The sequence below is a fragment of the Thunnus albacares genome, chromosome 17, assembly GCF_914725855.1.
Source record: "Thunnus albacares chromosome 17, fThuAlb1.1, whole genome shotgun sequence".
Classification (NCBI taxonomy): Eukaryota; Metazoa; Chordata; class Actinopteri; order Scombriformes; family Scombridae; genus Thunnus; species Thunnus albacares.
This window is the reverse complement of record NC_058122.1, coordinates 3,053,253-3,073,556: the sequence shown is the minus strand read 5'-3', so window position 1 is coordinate 3,073,556 and position 20,304 is coordinate 3,053,253. Positions and strand designations below refer to the sequence as shown.

Here is a 20,304-nt window from a genome sequence, read left to right as displayed (position 1 = left end):
TTTAAAAAAAAAAACATAGATTAAATCAAAATGCAACAGAAACAAAACAAAAAACTACACCACAGTTACATGAGCACTAGTATTAGTAACAGTGCTGTGACTTTACCAATTTGAAAAGAAAAAGTACCATGTGGTAACATGGAAGCCCCCACTGAAGCACTCACACAGTGACATATTGGAGCACAGCTCTCCAAGAGTGACCTTTGCCCCGGAGGAGCAATAGCTCAGCACTTTAATGATCAACCCACTGACAAAGTGCTCCAGAATCTCAATTTCATCATGTGCAATTTTATGTTTTAATCCAAAAACCCCCTAACCTCTCCACTTGAAGAGGATTTACAGGAAATAAGTAGTTTAACTTTCATTTAAAATCATTGCGTTTCTTTTTGTTGCTGTTCATGTAGAACTGTAGCTGGATGCTAACAGGACAGACAAAAACAAAACCATTAAAGGCCATTAAAGTCATCCTTGTACTCCTCCAGACCGAATAATGTTGTTTAATTGTTCAATTGTTTAAAAGATAATAATTCAAAACTTGCATTACATGTCATTGAGTTTGTTTGTGTAATTATGAAGAATTATTAAACATGGTTGTTGACTGGAACGTTGTTGGTTGATGTGTCTGTGTGACTGCGTTGTTTATTTGAGTTAAGTATACAGCACTGTCTACAACACCCAACTGTCAGAGCTCCAACATTCTGCTCTCTGATTGCAATAGAATCACTTCAACATGGTTGGAAACGGTGTCATGGGTCTATCAGTGATTTTGCAGGGGGGCAGTAGCTCCAGAATGAAAGAAAAAAAAAAAAACACTTGAAAGTACGGTGGCCTCGAACAACCTATCTGTTGAACACCTCCTCTCATGTGTATCCCATTTCCAGATTTGACGTCATTTACTGCAACATCATTGGGCTTTCTGGCCATTAACATTCTTTCCAAGCGATTTCTGTGGTTAGAATTTCATTTCGTTTGGAGGATTTATCACTCTGTTTGTTTTTTTCCCCAGAAGCTGAACTCCCTATTTTGGCTTCACTTCAATGGCAATCACATTAAAACTTGTGAATTACCCACAGTGTATTTTTTTTTTTTTTTTGACATGTGTTGGCTCACAAACATAGGTGTTTATAGTTTGTAAACAAAGTAGCCTGACAAACAAAACGTCAACAAACAAACAAGACAATTCATAAGCAAAAACACTAATTATAAAATCCACATGCTGACTCTGGAAAACCTACTTGTCTCCAAATAGCACACATGCTTTGAGTTTCATATGAATATATTTCAACAATTCATTTTTTGTACTGCTCATAGTTTAATACATTTCATCCAAAAGACAAAAAAAAAAAAAATACAATACCTGTCTTCCCTTCACCTTCGCATAATTCAGTCTCTCTATGACTTTTGACCTTTTCGGGCCACCGGAGGACCCAATGCCATCAGCATCAGCCTCCCCAAAAAAATCAGTCAATATCCATACTTTTACCCAAAGAGAAACTTTTCATCAAGTCCATTTGAAGATTTCCTTGAAGTGTAATGAGGTTGAACGGCCATGCAGCATCATCACCAACACCACCGACACAGACGCACCAAATGGGCAAGCGACGACAAACCTAGCACTGCAGCACATTTCATCTCCTCCCCTCCTACTCCGGGTGGATGACACATACGTTTCAACACTGTTTTTCAGAGGGCATATGCGCTACAGAAAGAAACTGAGAGAGACATCTGTCTTGTCCTTTTGTTTCCAGTCTGTTTAATTACACTGTGGGTTTCAGTGGGGCCAAAGGGGTTTTAGATTGTTGCCCACTCACTTGTCTCCCATACTCAGTACAATTCTAATCAATTCAACTGAACAGTCATGAACCTGAAGCTATAATCAACCTCAAAAAGAAAAGAAATTCAGTGCATTAGCAACTTAGTAACTTTACTTTTCTTTAGGATGCATGGAGAACGTTGACTTCTCACTTCTGTGAGATTGGTGCAGAGAAACTTTTATTTCGTAATGTTGAGAAAAGTTTGCAGAATTAACTAACATGCATTCAAGACGAACAGTGAGCTGGCTGTCCCTGTGAGTACACATTTAAAGCTGTTCATTTCACAACCAGACTAAATTACATAACTTCCATGGGTGTGTGCAACCATCTTTCTGAGGACTGCAAGCCTGCCTTCTCTCAGTAACATCCAACAGTTTTACATGTGTTGTACACCAGGGTGCATGTTAGCAGCAAAGGCCTCTTCTGATGTTATGATTTGCATCCCTTTAGTTTTTTTTTTTTTTTTTTTCATTCAGGCTTGTGAAATATGAACAACTCTTCTACTTATGAAGTCTGTTGCTCCTAGCTGTAGACACATAACTGAGGCATTACGCTCATCCTGTGCACAAAAGACCTATTTGAACCCTCTGCTCAAAAACCAAGTGTGTTTCCAATTCATGGTCACAGACTGTGGATGAGTTTTGCAGGGATCATGAAGAAATTTAACAATAATGAGAGCTGGGCTTAGACTTCAACTGATCATCAACAAGAGAGGAGGGGGGAGGGTTGGTTTATCATCATCTTTAACAAAATAACATCCCCTTACCTTAAATCAAAAAAGACCCAACATTTAGGCATGTTGCAGTACGTGTGTGTTATCCACTGAGCCAACATTTTACCCCAGTGTCTAACCTCCTCCCCTGCTGCAGGCGGTTCACCCTGAAGTGCTCAACCCCTGTGTCACCAACAGTCCTGCTCCAGAAACTCATGCCATCAGCGCCTTCCTTTGACAGAGAGTTAATCTTTATCAGAGATGCTAATCTTTAACCTCAAACTCAAAGAAAGCCCTGACACCAGGACAGATAGAGAGAGAGAGAGAGAGAGAATGAGTGTGTTTGGGGTCTAAGAGGGAGGTAGGGTGTGGGGGTCAAATTGCCCTTTCTACTCCTGGGCCATGAAAAGTGCCAAGCTCACCAAGTCTGTCAGGGATGGTAGAACGGGGATGGATGTGACTGCTTGTGTGTGTGTGTGTGTGTGTGTGTGTGTGTGTGTGTGTGTGTTGAGGAGGGGTGGGGGGGATATAGATAGTAGTCATGAATGGAAAGGTTTGTAGAGGACAAGTTGCTTTTCTGGCTGAACACCAATGTTAAAATAAAGTTGACGAGCTGCTGATGATTATATTGGTTAAGGTTGGGGAGTACTGGAAAAATGGTGGTGATTTGAAGGTTCAATACAGTGACTGGTTGTGGTTGAATAACATGACTGTAACTGTGCCACACTGCTCTCTGAGGAGCGCTCATCACAACAAATGTCACCATGTGTTGAAATACTGCAGGCCGCTTTCTGTACACTCTATTGACTGGATAGGTGGTCCAAGTCTGTGTGGAAAAAAAATGAGAGTAACACTCAGACTGTATTTAGAATAGTCGCAGGTTAATCATGTTGAATGCACTGCAGCCGTCGTGCACAGGTATCATTGCCTGTGCGTTCCGGAGGATTAGAGCAGGGTGGTTGTAAATGTTGGCTGTCCTCTGCATGGAAGCCACTTTGTCCATTGACTGAGCAGGCATTTTCTCATTGTGTATCCAGTTGTCTGACTAAAGATGGATGTTGGAATTAAGGACCAACAGCCACTGTGGCTGCATTTTGGTCAAAAAAAGATCATTTCCTGCAGTGCAGTGTCAGTCTAGCAGGGACACTAGCACTCAGTGACATGTATCTGTAGTCATTTGTGGTTTGGCAATGCCTTAAAAATGGATTTTCCTAAGTTGTGATTACATTGCTTTGAGGCCTCATTACGCTGAGTGTTGAACAACCTGCACCGATACAACAGGGCTGTATCCATTTCCTAACAACATGCTCCTCCTATGACACATGGATCAGAAAAAGAAGCCAGTGATTGTAATATAATCAGGCCACTTGGCCCAGCAGCAGACAGGCCTGCTATTAAGCCTGTTACAGCAGGAGAAAGCAGCTGTATGGATCTGGGCCAGACCTGTCAGGCTTTATACACTGCGACAGTATTAGGCGTGCTTGCACCCACTATTTTACTCTGATCGGTGTTTTGCCCATAGTTTGTCAGTGATGTATGAAAAAATCAATTAAATCACGGCCATGTTGGAGTTGCTGTGGGTTTTTCATGAGTTTAAAGTCTCTGTTCCCGGAAGTGAGCAAAAACCGCCAAGGTTAAGCAGACTGTCCAGCTATTACTGGAGATGACGTACATATAGAGCAGTTGTTCCCAACTTTTTTTTGTCTTGTGATCTCCTAAAATGAAGGAATGGCAACTCAAGACCTCTACTCACAGATTATGGACTTAGTGGACATGACTGGTGAACAGTTCAAACGAAGAGTGATTATATAGCATTTCACAAGAAAAAAGCAAAAACAATTAAGCTTTTTTTGTGGAAGAGAAATATGTTCATATATTGTCATTATAATAATCTTATGACAGAACAGGGTTATTCTATTTATTCAGATAGCCATGAGAAGACAAAATATATGATATAGAGCTTTAAATCATGTCTTAGCTTAAGGGTTTAGCTGCCATAAAATAGAAGAAAACCACTGAATGTCACTGGGTTGTCCCATCCTAAGTGAAGCATATAAATGTGGCTAGGAGTAAGTCATTTTGGTCAGACTGGGCTTAGAGACAGGGCAGTAGTGTCTGTTGGACACACAGAGGTCATGTCCTCTGTATTTTGCGTGATATGGGGATTTAGAAACCTTTGGGTAAATGTACATTTCATCAGGTGTAAAAATACATAAGTACTTTTATTTTATACCTATATCTTATATCTCCTCCTCCAGGATGTCAGATACCACATATACAATACTGTGCTTTGGGGGGATGTGTGGTTTAAATAAAAATCACCTTTTGTCACATTGATTGATAAAAACAAATTAACATTAGAGATACTATGTCAGCCCATACACCTGATTTTTTCTCATATATTGTTGCAATTTAATCAACATTCACATGAAAAAATAAGGCATTCGGTTAAATGAAACATTGGTCACATATAACACCTGTTGATAGTAAACAACATGAAATTATATTTAATAACAGATTTAGATGCAACTTATCTTTCTTTGTGGTCCTGCTCAGTGATTGTGACTCCTCTGCACTTCTGGCACTTATTTGACTTTTATGCCACTAAAAATGTCCAAAAGTCCATAATAGTCGCTCATGTTTTGTTGGTAGATGCTGTTTCTCCTGTGCTGTTACAGTAATGCTCACTGCTAAACAGATCTGATGATATATTATATTGGAAAAGGGAAAAATATATAGCCCATATAATCAGATTCAGATTCAAATAGTACAGTTCAGTACATCAACAATATGAATGAATAAAGTAATTTATAGAAATCTTGTCCCCTCACAACAAAGGGATCAAGAGAATTAAGGCCTGCTGGCTGGTTGGTAAAATTATATTTGCTACACATATATTTTGTATAGTTATGGACATAAATTCTTCCATTCAGTCTATGAATAATTGGATTGCATTCCTCTTTTGCTTATTGCATTTCTCCTTTGCTTATGGTGCTTTCTGAATTGAATGAAGCTAACGTTACATCTGGCCGGTATAACAATGAGAAACCCAGCAGATTAGACAGACTATGGGTTGATTGGGTCATTATGGAATAAACTTTGTTTGTAATAATTCAAATTGAACTAGTTGTAATTACACATGTATTTATAACCATTACGTCTGCTCTTGCTTAGATGTGGTCAAAGGAAAATTCTGTTATTGTAGGACCATTTGTGGATTTGTTGTGTGTTGTGTGTTGGGGGGGGAGGGGGGGGGGGCGTTGCAGGGAAGAACATGAGGATTTGTGGATAAGAGAGAGGGAAGGAGACAAGGAGAGAGAAAGAGATGGGGGTGCGGCTTCTTGAGTAAGCAATCTTTTCACACTATCATAAATCACAGCGTGGCTAACATGAATCTTCTTTCTTTACACATAGCCGTCAGGTTCCTATTCACTACGACTCATTCTCTCTGTGTCATGGACACACACACACGTACCAGACGCACACCTATCTCTGTCCAAACCGCTGCAAGTAAACTTCTTTTGAAATGACGGAGACGAGAGGAGAGACAGAGGTAGAGCATGGCGAGGCGTCCTTTTCGCCCCTTGTCTGTTACCTATTCTGAGGCATCTGTCTGCAGCTGCCTACACACACACACACACACACACACACACACACAAACACACACAAACACACACAAGGGGGGAAAAGTTTTTGGCAGGCAACAGAGCTTGCACGCGGGCACACCCCGCGGATGCCTCTGCCAGTTCGAGAGAGACCACGGTCACACAACAGATAATTAATGACATGTCGAGCAGCGGAGCGCGTGGGATGGGGACGCCTCGGGAACACACACCGGGACACTGAGCGAGAAGCATCCCGGCAGACCTTACCTGGTCTTTCTCGGCGTGTCTCTCCTCCTGGATCTCCTCCTGGTGTTATATTTTCCCCCGGATGCAGTATGTTTAGGACACGGACGGACACACCGGTTGGAGTAAAGAAGACCACAGAATCCCTTCTCTGAAAACCTTGGACGTATTTTCTTCGGTGATTGCGAGTGCGTAATTACGCGCTGGCGGTCCGACAGTTTGGCTTTTTTCTATCGTGTATTCGGGTCCAAAATGGCACTAAATAACACATGGAAATGCATTTAAGTCAGTCAAAAACGGCGCTTACGCCGTACTATTGCCAGTTGTTATAATACTGCTGTATCCATTCCAGTACCACTACAACATAACGTAAAGGAGACGCCAAGCGTTTGCATGCCCGGTTTGGGAAAAGCCATAAATCTTGAGCGGCTCCACCATAAATCTGCAACAATCAGTGCCTACCTACAGCACACAGGCTGACGGGGACTGCTCAGTCTGGGGCTCGCTGTGCTACTTTACCCTAAAAAGCACACCGCGTGCGCGCGCTCACCCCCCCTCCGCCTGTGCTGCAAAATTCCCCGTATAGCGGGTCGGTGCGTGCCTGGCCAGTACTACGGCCAGGGCTCGCGCTTTTCTTTTCCTGAAGACTTATCTACCCACCGGGTAGCCTTATCTCCCCATTGGGCACAGCGCAAGCTCCGGTGGGCCTGCAGTAGGCAGAGCGAGCCTCCAAAAGAAACCGGTTTCTTCTGTCAGAGCTTCTCTGGCCTGAGTGTGACGCCGTATTCCCTGGGCTCTCTTCTTCTGTCTCTATCCTTCTCTACCTCTTTCTTCCCTCTTCTTCTTTATCTTCTTCTCAATACACCAAAAAATAGGAGCAAAGTCCTTCTGTGTCCTCCTGTCTCCTGTCGTTCCTTGCTTCTCCCCTGACGCCTGGTATCTTTTGGTCAGTGATTCAAACACACGCTGATGGTGTTTTGCTGTTGCTTTGCTAACTAGTAGCCGTTAGCGCACCTTGCTGACCTGTAACCTTTGTGGACCAGCATATGGTAGATTTGTCTCTCAGAAAGTCAAACTTGCCATTCATTGCTTCATTGATTATCTACGGAACACTGACGACTATCACATTCACATAAACCTGCTTCTTCCCTTCCTTTCCTGCAGTGTTTCTCCCCGCTCGGATCTCTGACTAGCTTGCTCGGTCGTCCTTGCTTTTGTCCTGCGGGGGAGGCGGATTGACACCGTGAACTGTTCCTGAACCGGGCTGCGGACTGACAGCTACACAGGCCGCGAGAACCTAGGGAGTCGGGGAGGGGGAGGGGGGGTTCTGGTTCTTGTTCCTGTCCAATCGGGGAGTCTGGTTGAGGTGCGCCAGGGGGTTAGCTAGGTTCAGCGTGACCTGCCTGTCTGTCCTGCCTGCGCGCGGGCCAGATGTTGGTTATTACATGGCGTCAAACTGAGAGCGATCAGAGGAGAGGAAGAGGGAGAAGGAGATTGAGAGAGGGGAGGAAGAGCAGAAATTCCGCTGTGATTTGACCTGCTCGTCCACACAGGGAACTGCTTCCGCTGTTCGGCTTGTTTACAAATTCAGTGGTAGAATCTGCCCTACGGGCCTATCAGATTTTGGTAAATTACAGTCAAAACCATACATTATTATTATATATTATTATTATCTATTATTCATACAGTAGGCGATGTGCGAAAACCATGGTCAAAACTCTACACTGGCCTAAACGAAACCAGATTTAACTAAAGAGGTTTCAGCGAAATATCTTAGGCTACAGGAAATGTATGAAATCGGCCTAAAAATATCAATAAGCCTAAAAACCAAAATAATTTGGATATGAAACCGAACTTGCCCATGACGACCAAAACTTAACCGAACACAGATGTCACGGCAATTGTGTAAATATTTGACAATTGCACATATTCACAGGAAGCACAGTAGCTTATTACGACAAAATAAGAGTGAAAAATAGCCAACTGATGTGGATGTGCTCTGTATCTTTTCAGCCTGTCATAGACGGATTTTGGGACATTTCTGGACATCCTGGACATGTTAGTGGATTGTAATTCTTTATTTGTGAGGATTTTTGAGCGCTGCTGTCCTGGCGGTATTGACATCATTTATTGTTAAATGTACAACTTCAATTAATCTCAAACCGATACACTTGGCTTTGCTGGACTCTCTCTCTCTCTCTACCTCTTTGTGTGTATTTGTGTTATCTTCCCACGCGTATAGACATGCCTTTACTGCCACACACGCGCACACACACACACACATACACACACTGAGAGAGTGAGAGAGATAAAGCAAGGAAGAGGGCGACGAAAGAGAGAGAGAGAAGTTCAATTACACAAGAGCAAAGCGTTATTTTTAGTTGATAAAAGAAAGAGAACGGCTCCTCGTGGAAACATTTCCGGCTGAGCAACTTGGTGTATCTTATCGCTCTCGTGCATGCTGCTCTCCGGCCCGGTTGAAGAGAAAAAAAAAGCGTCGCTCGCGGGCTCTGGATACGGTTTCAGTCGCTCATTTTTCACGCGCTTTGAATCACTGCCCTCGCGCAGACGATTATAAATTAGCACGAGGCTTCTTATTGATTTATTTCCGAACGGGTAATCATCTCCGCGCGAGGAAGAACCCGGGAAGTACCTGGCGCATGCATGGAGCACGAGACTGGATATCTGCGCCCTGTAAGAGATAAGGCAATAGACTATGGGTTAAATAATAATAATAATAATAATAATAATAATAATAATAATAATAATAATAATAATAATAATAATAATAATAATAATAATAAGATCCTAATTTTGTTTGACCTGTTTATTTGTTTTTATTATAGTAAAAAACGCAGTAGGCATGTAAAAGAACCCCCCTCGTTAAAGCTGATTTAAACACATGTTAACATGTTTTGTTAACATTATTTTCCCCACGCTTAAATCTTTCGCTCGTTAACGTTCAGCGGCTGCAGATTTATGACGCGAGCGGTCCGCTGATTTATGTTTGGCTGTTTGAAAAGAATCCCTGCTCCATAGCCGTTTTTAAACCGAACTGCTTTCATTGCTGTCGTGGTTTTGCCTTTTCACTTCACTTCAGATTAAACCGTTTCTTCCTCCAAGCAATTATTATATGCCTAAAGCTTAATGTTAAATGACTCCGCGGCGTTTTATAGCCTAGCTGAGACATAGTTAGGTACCGATCTATGGATATGGAATACATTTTCACTGCCGTTCAAATCCACAATCACATTTCCTTCCTTAGATTTATTTTTCATTGTTTAAATGCTTCTTTTTGTCTTTTTAAAAATTTTCTTCTTGAATTTTTATTTTTTTTACGGCGGTTCTTCTGTATAGGCGGGATATTTGCAGGTAAACCTACATAACAGTCCTCACATTGTGCATTTTAAAGATGAATACAACAGAAAATATTTTTGTACTTGTAAATTGGCCGCTGCCTTACACTAATAGACTAAATGAACACAGACATGAGTTTACATGCTTTAACATTTAAATTAAGCTTTAAAACAAACGCACGTGGGCTGTTTTGTTTACTCAAAATCTGTGTTAGAAAACGTGTCCTGTGTTATGTGTGGCATGCTCATGTTTAAGGTGATTTTTTCAGTATTTTGGTCTATTCTGAACAGTTTTAGATTGAGCGACGTTTATAGAGATAGTGGCTTATGTCTCAGACTTTGGGTTATGCTGAATTAGACGCGGTGTTAAAATTGCGTAGCTCATTGAAAAAGTCACTTTTTAAGAAGAAATGAAGGCATTTTTCGTCGTTAACCGGAAAGGTCGCAGGGCGCGTTGATAATATTTTTGCGTGGGGAAAGAACAGTGAAGAAGACAATATGGCTGCCAGCCCCGGTAGTGAGTGGGAAGATGCGCCTTGTATGAAGTCTTGTCCGCGTGCCTGCTTGCTTTCATGCGTGTCTGTCAGACGCGTGGGTCTACAGCGACCTTGACAATAAACACTAAAACCATATAGCTCTAATTGCGGTGGATTCAAACCGTTTGAGTGTGTATCAGCCTCAGCTGTTTGGCGTTTCAGCCACTGTAGGAGAAACACCGTGAGCTACTGCTGCATCTTCTTCCGTTTAACCAAGCTTTCCCCTGAGCTCTTACTGCCCGGTAAATCAGTAACAAACAATACATTTGGAGTAAAGACCCTCTCTCTCTCTCTCTCTCTCTCTGTCTCTCTCTATCGCTCTCTCTCTCTCACACACACACACACAGACACACACCATGCTGATCTGCATGCTTTGCTTTTTTTGCTAATGCATTTTAGATTAGAACGCTGGGTCATGAAGCGAAAAGTTTTTGTTTTTTTTTAATATTCATGATAAAACATGTATTCATCTAATGAAAAGGAAGGATCACTTCTTTAAATAAACTCTTTTAAAGAAGTGATCCTTCACCGAGATGTTCATACAAGTCGCTTCCATTCAGTGATTCCGCTCCGTTCTATGTTTATCTTGAACTAACAGTCATATAAAAGGAATCCGTGTTATTTTAGGTCAGTATCATGTTCTGCTGCGTCCTTAATTCCCCCGATGTCACAATGAGTTGATGATGCAGCCATTGTCCTGCAGCAGGTTTCGGTGTAAACATTAATTTCAGCCTGTAAATGTATTGTGGTGTCACAATAGGCTACAGATTCTTTGAAGATGCAGCAAAGTAAAACATTTACGCAATTTCTCTGTGTTTTCATAGAGGGAGTAACAAACATAATCCTTTTCACATCTGGATTATGAATAAGGTCTGCAGCAGCGGGGACAGAATTGTATTTAGTGAGGCGTGAATAGAGAGAGTTGTGAATGCAGGGAGGCCTCGCAGGAGTTGAAATCCCCCTCCTGTAGCTTGGATAGCAGCAGCAACAGCAGCAGCAGCAGCAGCCATAATGGATGTCAGACAGGGAGTGATATCATTTCTCAACACCGTTTCAAATATTTGAACTATTTCTGCGGGGTTTGATGTGGAACTATCTTGCCAGACAAAACACACTTAACAGTGGACACATGCCTGGGATAAGATAAGATAAACCAAACGCTTCTGCTGTCGTCTTCCCTTCACTGTGTGACTTAGGAGCATTTTAATGCAACAGTTTCAGCCACTTATGATTCAACTAATTTTTAAAAGTCAAGTTAGCCTCCCTCTAAACTTCTCCCCCTCTACACGGCCACGCTCACAACCTGCAGCAGCGGGCGGCCTGGCTGGCGCTTGGAAATATATTTTCAACGCTTCGCTGTCACCCAAATCAGATATGAGGTCGAGATACCCGGCGAAATATATAAATATATATGAAAAAAGGAGGAAAGAAATCATGTCACTCCCCCACTCTCTCTCTCTCTGTCTCTCTCTCTCTCTCTCTCCGTCTCTTTCTCCGTCCACAGAAATGAGGCGGGATATTGTTTTTGACACGGCGGCGGACAGCAGGAATACACATTTTGAAAAGCGCTGCCTCTTGCTGCTACTGCCATTATTATGTGATGGGAAGCCGTGGAGGCGCTCTAATTTGGTTACACTAAGGTTTACACTGGTAGTGATGGCCGAGTGGGGGGAGGGAGGGGAGGGAGGGCAGAGAGGGAGGAGAGAGGATGCGGAAGAGTCCAGCCTTGGAAATGTAATTGTAAACTGATTCCGGGTGCATATCCATCCATCCATCCATCCATCCATCCATTCATTCATCCATCCATCCATCCATCCATCCATCCATCCATCCATCCATTCATCCATCCTTCCATTCATCCATCCATCCATTCATGCATTCATCCCAATACTTATCCCAACTCTTTAATACTCATCTGTTGTTGTTGTTATTATTATTGTTATTATTATTATTATTATTATTATTATTATTATTAATAATAATACTAATAATAATAATAATAATAATAATAATAATAATAATAATAATAATAATAATAATAATAATAATAATAATAATTATAATAATTATAATAATGCAATGTCTATAAAAAGTATCTTGCAAACTTATGTTGTATATAATAAATATGTATATAATAAAACCATTTGATGCTGCGTTCACTGTCCTCTGTTCTTATTGCACTTTGCATAAATTACCAGCTGGCTTCACACCAAAACAACAACACACTATCACACAAGCGTCACTTACTATAGTGAGTTATGAGGTTAGCCGATGAAATTACGTTTACTCCATCCCACACCCCACTTGCTCCTCGCAGAGGGAAAAGGCTAAAAATGGTACCACAAACCAATTCACAATGTTTCACTGAGTCATTTGGTTGGATTTTCCGTTGCCATGGGAAGAGTGTATATTGGAAATGAAACCGAATGTGATATGAGATACATGTGAATACAAACATGGGGTTAAAAAAGGAGGGAAATGCTCCCATCTCTGCATCTTATTTTCCTCGCCACATTTAAAGAAAAGAAGAAGGTCTGATTCACGGTGAAGGATTTGAGCAAAGGCAGAAACACTGAGTGCTGACATGAATAATGGCGCCCAGTTCCATTCCAGCAGACATCCAAAGAAAACACATTTGAAAAAATGCATGGAAAAAAAAAACTACTTCTAAAAAATGAACTCAGAGACGGTGTACAGTCTGCTTTTACGCACAAAGTTAACGGGACACTATACAAGCACCTCTGGTCCTGTGACGTTTCATCTTAATAAAATAAGCAGCAGCAGATGAATCATAACGTAGGAGATCTTTACTAGGCTACAACAAGAAGCAGGTAGTATTGCTGGCATAAAGCCCATTTAAATTCCAAAGCCAAGTTGATTCTCATTAGATAGTTTCCGTCAGTGCAGAAAACAGTTTTCTGATTGCATTTCACTTTAAAGCAGGGGCCTATGGGCTCATTGTGCTTGCAGAAGCCATGGACTCGAACCGGCGTCATTTAGATCTTCAGCCTGGCTCCCATGACTGAGCTACTTGGAATCACTCACACCTCCTGGCTAGATGGATGAGATTTTCCTGGCCGGCAGGTCCTTTTTATGAGATTTCATGGCGGCCGAGGCGTGCCCGGTGTGCCAAATTTAAACAAATCTCCCGTTAATTGGTCGCCGCAGTAATTCAAGACCCGGAGCTACAGCCAGCCACTGTCATACTGAGCAAGAAAAAAAGAAACACCCCTAGTAATAATCAAGTGTAAAAGGCGGAGGTGTGTGTGAGGGCATGGAGGAAAGGCAGGCAGATATAGAGAAGGAGGGGAAAGAGAGCAGGGCAGTGAAAACAGAGCCGGAACAGAAAGAAGAGCCCGTGGCGGCCGTGGCGACATCTCTTCCTCCTCTTCTTCTTCTTCCTCGTTCCGGTGTATCATCGGTCCATCGACCGTCATTTTTTCGCCACCGTCTCCCCACAGCAGAGGGAAACATGATTTATCGTGGGCAGCACCATAAACAACAGCACTCCCTCACAAACACACAATGGCAGCCGCGGCCGCACGCTGACACCCTGCCTCACTATAAATCAAGAGAAGTAGCTGGCTGGGAAAAAAAAAAGAAGAGAGGGAGAGGGAGAGAGAGAGAGAGGGAGAGAGATGGACAGAGAGTCAGGCAGATAGAGAGAGATGTAGAGGCAGACAGGAGGTGATGGGAGAAAGATGGAGAAGAATATCCAAGTGCTTCTTAAAATATAAACAGCCATCGGCTAACATTGCATTGCTCCCCCCCTCTCTCTCTCTCTCTCTCCGGTTTGCAGGCTGCGCGGCTGCACCGCTTCAACCTATAAACAATGGCTGATGATGATGGGTGGGGGGTGATGTGTAAACAACACGACAGCAACATGCACGATGAGAAAACACGGCGAAAGATGGGTATTTTGGGGCATATTTACCACGATGTTAAAATAGCCTATGATTCAGTGAGAGGGATGCGGGCGAAGGCGGCGCAGCGGCGTAGAAGATGAGGAAGAAGAAGTGTGGTTTCCCCCCATGCAGTTCCCTTCCTTCCGCAATACTCACGGTGTCCACAACGACCCGCAAGACGCACACCCGTCCAAATTTGTTTTATTGCAGCCTCCTTCTCTCTTTTCTCTTCCTCTCTCTCTCTCTGTTGGCGTTTCTCAGTGTCTCCTCTTCTCCCCCCTCTACCTCTCTCTCTCCTTTTTTCTCTCTCTCTCTCTCTCCCCCTCTCTCCGCTGCTATAGGGGGGCTTGTATCTTTTTTTTTTTTTTTTTTTGAAAGGACAGTTGAATTTTCCACGTCAGACACACACACACTGGAGCAGCACCATGTCTTACCGTTATATTCCTGACGAATACATATCTATTCTGCAACCTCTGCATTAATTATTTAATGAATCACGTGACGCGTTGGTCGGGGGCTGGGGGGTGTGAGGTGGGGGCAGTGGGGGGGGGGTATCCGTGCGCCTCTCTCCGTTCGTGGGACCCATCCGGACCTGTGCACGCATGCAGGGGTGCTGTTCGATGCAGGACTCTGTTTAAGTTATAAAAAAAAAATGAACATAAAATTCTATGGGATGACTTCTGCTCACCTTTCAGCCTTTTCAGTGGGAGGCAGTGAGTGGTGTGTGTGTGTGCTATAAAGTGTGAGGTGGAAGCAGGGGTAGGCCTGTGGCGGACAGAGAGAGACCGATAAAAGATGATTGTCACCGACTATGTTCGTTTTAAAAAATGACTGCACGCCTCAGACTCTTTCTTCGTTATTCCTCACTGTCATCTCTTTCTCAGGTCGCCGTTAGTCGGCAGAACAAGGGGAATTCCTTATATTGTCCTGTCTTATATTTCAATGTATCTGTTCCCAGCATTTGGAAATATTCGATGTTGAGGGCAAACAGCACGAGCATATTTTTATCAGACTATTGAGCATCACAGCTGAGTTTATTCCTCCTATGTGGTGTCATATTCACGCGGCCTGGAGCTTAACTAAATATTTAACAAACACTCAGGCCAACTGTGTCAGTGAAAACAAATCGTAAAAGTGTCTTTTTTTTTTTAATAATTACAAATTCATCTTCCGCATCGAAATGTGAGTTAGGCGGCTGGAAATCAAAGAGAAAATGGTGTAAACCCTGAACACAGACAAGGCCATGCTTTTCTCTCATCTCTTTGTAATAATACGATTTAGAATGACATATTTAAAAAAAATATAAATAAATACATTGTTCAAACGCGCACCTTCTTTTAGCCTTTTAACAAGTTCTCCTGGCGGGGTGGCCGCAGAGGAGAGGGAGACAAGGAGAGAGGGAGAGGCACTAAGGAGGCAGAGAGAAGAAGAGGGAGAGAGAGAGAGACAGACGAAGAAACAACGGAGAGACAAAAACCCCCGTTGCGAGGCCGTGCAGGGCAACAATGGCACGTTGGAGCCTTTTGGCTCTGTCTCCCGGTTGCACAGCTCCAGCCGCCTCTAACAGAACAATGGAGCTCGAGATTCAAAAAAAAGTGCTCCGGCTGCTATAACAGAGCTAACCTAGCTACTGAGTATCTAAGAAGAAACACTTCAAGGTCAAACAATGGGCCTGAAGACACGTTGCTGCTCCTCAGAGGAACACAGCACCGCCGCCTCTCCGCCACACTACCTGTCTCCTCCGCATAGCCTACATAGACTTCATTTCTACCAGGAGTGTCAATTCAAACTTCACCAATATTGTTTTGTATTTTATCCAGCTAATTTTTTAAAGAAGTGGGACGCCAGAAAGGGAGACAGAGAGAAGTAGTGACAAATAAAAGATGGTTAATATCTAATGCGATTAGCCAGAACTACTTTCTGGTGAGATCAGAGCAGAAACGCAATCGGCCAGTTTGGATTGTTTGTTACTAAAAATATAATCTGCAAGATGACAAAGGCATAAAAACAATTAGGAAGAAGGAAACAAATGTAGTTCTGAACCTATTATCGGTGAAACAGTTGGGTGGTAATTTATTTATTCCACTTTTTTTTTGACGCACTAACAACGCACAGATGAAGTCCTTTAAACTTGCATTCCAAGCACCGCGGCGGTTCCATGAGATTTTACCCACAACAAGATTGAAATCAAACATTTGCGGTGGTGATGATGGCGTCTGTAATGACGGCCATAAATTATAGCAATCACAGTGTGAAACAACAGCAAAGATAAGTAGCAGCAGAGACCTGGGCCGGCCTGACAACAGCAATAGGAATCAGCTCTGTAAACTTGGCACAGCCGCATATAAAGCTATTACACACAGAAAACCATTTCAATAGCCGGAATATCTGAATTATGATGGGCGGGGGGGCTGCTAGAGTCAACTGTAGTGTTATAACGCTGAAGATGAACCATTATAAACATGCATTTAGTGACATTAGACTGCCGCCATAGCTGCGTCTGAGTAAACAAACAGGGACGTCTTAGTGACATGGCTACACCACTTTAAATCATTTATTTGCACTTCAGTATTTTAATATCATGAAAACAAAACGACAGAGATATTTTAAGTAGCTTGACAACACTCTCTCAATGTAACCAACTAATACATAGTATAACCACAAAATACAAGCAGATAGTGTATACAGGAAGTCAGCATTAAAGTATGGCTTACAGGTTATTCTAATGGTTATTTGAACATTTCTTATCTAAGTGCAAAATAATAGTAAGAGCCAATAATAGAAGTGATGTTAGAGTTCTTTGGGATCGTGGGGGTCTCTTGGTCCGTGATGGATTAAGACAGGTAGATTCTTCCTCCTCGTTAATGATTAACTAGGCTTTGAATAAAAAGAGAGAAACTGAAAATGTCTCTTTGTTAAGATGTAGAATGGCCATAAAATAAAAGTGTCCAAGGCCTGTTTAAGAGGTTATATATTAGATCAGTAGAGATGTTTTATTAATAATGTATTATTATTATTATTATTATTATTATTATTATTATTATTATTATTATTATTATTATAGACTGATTCGAAAGAGAAAGAGAGACAGAGACAGTAAGAGAAGAGAGAGATTGATTTACCAAGCCCCGACATCTCGCCTTTTACTGCGGCTCGTAAATCTGTCTCGAGACGGCAGCACGCGCACAACCGGTTTTTGAAATATATTCTTCTGCTGCGCGAGACGTGAGGTCTTCCCCTCCCCAGTTATGGGATTGCACCAGAGACATCCCCGGCCGGTCTCCCGGGCGGTGTAGCTTGGCCGGTGGAATCCCATAACCCCCCTCCATTATTATTGTTCTCTTTTTATCTGTTAAGTAAAGAATAAATCAATAACCTATAAATAACATTTGAGTAATTAAAAGGTAAATATATATATATTCATGCACAAAGCCAGGATCCTTGATATTGTAATATTTGCAAGCCGTCGTCTGTACTCTAAACAGGCGATAGAGCGCAGTTTAATAGGCTTGTGTGAGTGTTTTGTTGTCAGACATGACAGGATCAATGACTTTTGAGCAATGTTCAAACTGTCTCGCCATTGTGGACTTTATAAAGCCTGGGAGAGATCCTGCTGAGTTACAGTACACTGTGGATCAATTACACCTTACAATTACACTTCTCATGTTGGTCTTTTAATTGAGTGATTCACACTGCTCGTAGATTATAAGAATATAACGATCTGAACAACCATCACAATTTGTAACACAGTTAAGCCACATGCTTTTGTTTGTTTTGGTTTAATACTAATGGATAAGTACCTCTGGATTACTGGTAATATTAACTGTTGGCTGTACTGAGTGATCTTGAATGTAGGCTACAGCTCCAGTCTTACAGAGTAACTGACAGTAAACTGGACGCACGCTAAAAACATTTTGCAACAAGCGTTTCATTTGCCAACATATTTATTCATCTACATATATGTCTGTTTTAAATCATGGTCCATATAGGACAGGGATAACTGGCGAGTATCAGTATTAACAGTAAGGAATTTTACATCGTCTTTTGGGTCCTTAGGATGTTTTTACGTTATTGAGGCTTATTATCAAGCTTTTTTTGTGGATTTCTTGTTCCTCTACTTTCTATTTGTGATCTCACTACACGACCAGCAACAAAATCACTTCTAGTAAACTGTGAAGATATGCGACAGGCTGATTTTGTCAAACCCGAATTCTAATCTTTGTGTGTTTGAGATTTTCTGTCCGCAGGATGTTATTATATATGATATAACAGCAGTCAGCGCGTCCTTGTCATTAGGATATTGATAAGTAAAAGGTAAAGAGGGGCTGAGGGGTCGTTTAATATTTTACTATCAACACGCTGCTGTACGGGCCTAATGTCCCAACATTAGTCATAAAGGCCACAGATGCCTATTTATCACTCACATCTAACGGATATGAGCGCTGCTGTAACAAACAGAGGTACGATCATCACACCGCAGGCCTGCTCGCCTCCATTCACTGAATGCAGCATCGCTGATACCACGCTGTCTAACAGCACTATCACTTTGCAATAAAGGAAACTTACAAGGTGCATTATTAATCATTAATAATTCATTTATTATTGAATCAGTTCAAGTTAAAAGGCCCTATGATGCTTTAATACACTATGCAGGGTATTTGGGTTGCCAGGTTGTGATACAACTGCTGATTTGATGTAAAACGATAACAAAGAAAATTGTTTTCCGATAAACAATCAAACCAGTTAAAAACTTTTAAAGTAATTCATAGTTTTGTAAAGATGTTGTGAGTCAAGAGTCCACTAAAAGACTCTTCTTCCTTCCTTCCTGTTGCTAACAAAAGAACAAGCAGTGCTGGCGGGATGCACCAAGAGATTTAGTTTGGATTTTTAAATTCTTGTTTGCATGAAGACTCCGATATCATAATATATAATCAGTTTGAATCATTTGAAATAACTGCTGATAATTGATATTACCTACTGACTAACGTTACACTCGGAATCACCGCCATGCCACAACATTTAACAGGCTGGCCGATAAACAGAAATAGTGTATGTGGCTGCTACAACTTGGCAACCATTATTTGGCTCTCTCTTTTCAATATTTAATACATGTCTACTTTTAAATGGCTCTCTCTCTTTCACACACACACACACACACAGCCGGTGCAGTAGTAAAAGCCTGGCAGCCATATATCTCTCGTGACGACCTCCTCCTGCAGCCCGCGCGCCTGCACCGTGACCTCCTCGGCTCCTCGCACTCTCCAGAATAATAAATTTCTCGGGCAACGCGGCTGCAACAAGCGCGAGGGGGAAAAACCGCGCAGGCGATTTGTCTGGCAATTAGCAAACCACCGCGAGACTCCCCGGGCCAGAGAGGGAGAGAGAGAGAGAGAGAGAGAGAGAGAGAGAGAGAGAGAGAGAGAGAGTTGTTGTGACTGTAGTTTTATGTGTGTGTGTGTGTGTGTGTGTGTGTATGTGCCACACACACACCGTGGAGACATATTTGGTGCTTGTCGTTTTAGCATGCATGTCACAGTACATGTAAGTGAGTGTGTGCATGTGTGTGTTTTTGTGAACCCTGAAAGCTTGCAGCTTCCTGTGTTAAGCTGGCGTTGAAACATCAGCTCCATCAGCTGGTTCAAACCCTCCAAACATCTCAGTGACAGCAGACTGTAAAGCTGAAAGCAGCTTCTCTATAAACTGCAGGTCAGAGTGAGAACCATATCTCACCCGCCTGCCTGACCCCTGCTGCTTCATGCTTTTACTTTACAGTTATTTAACTACTAATACCACTGAGATTACAAAAACAAATCTCCTTTTGGATGGGGGAGAAGCACAAGGACGAGTAATAAAGCTGCAGAAAAAAACAACAGTGTGTAGCAATGTGCAAAGGCAGAAACACACTTAAAATCACAAAAAAGTAAAGTCTGGTTTCATTAAATGAGAGCTCAGCGGGCGTTTATGCAGCGGCAGAGCAGCAGGAGTTTTAATTTAACAAGCGTGTTTTTAATGAACCTGCGTGAGCTCAGGGCAGAAATTAGATTTTCTCCATTCAAGGTTTCAGGATGAGAAACTTTACAAACTACTGCAGAGCATTTCTTTATAAAGCTGAGGAGTGAAGCTATAGCATCAA

General features: G+C 42.1%; 1 protein-coding gene across 5 annotated transcripts in view; it reads right to left on the bottom strand.

Annotated features, from left to right (window-relative positions):
* Positions 1–20,304, bottom strand: part of hoxb3a (homeobox B3a) — a 95,281-nt gene that overhangs the window by 19,618 nt on the left and 55,359 nt on the right. Inside the window, exon 1 of one of the 5 annotated variants that reach the window (XM_044331990.1) lies at positions 6,399–7,734. The exons of the other annotated variants lie outside the window; for them this stretch is intronic. The gene's annotated coding sequence lies outside the window, so the exon portion shown is untranslated. Of the gene's footprint in view, positions 1–6,398; positions 7,735–20,304 lie in introns of those variants that run through there. 5 annotated transcript variants of the gene reach the window in all.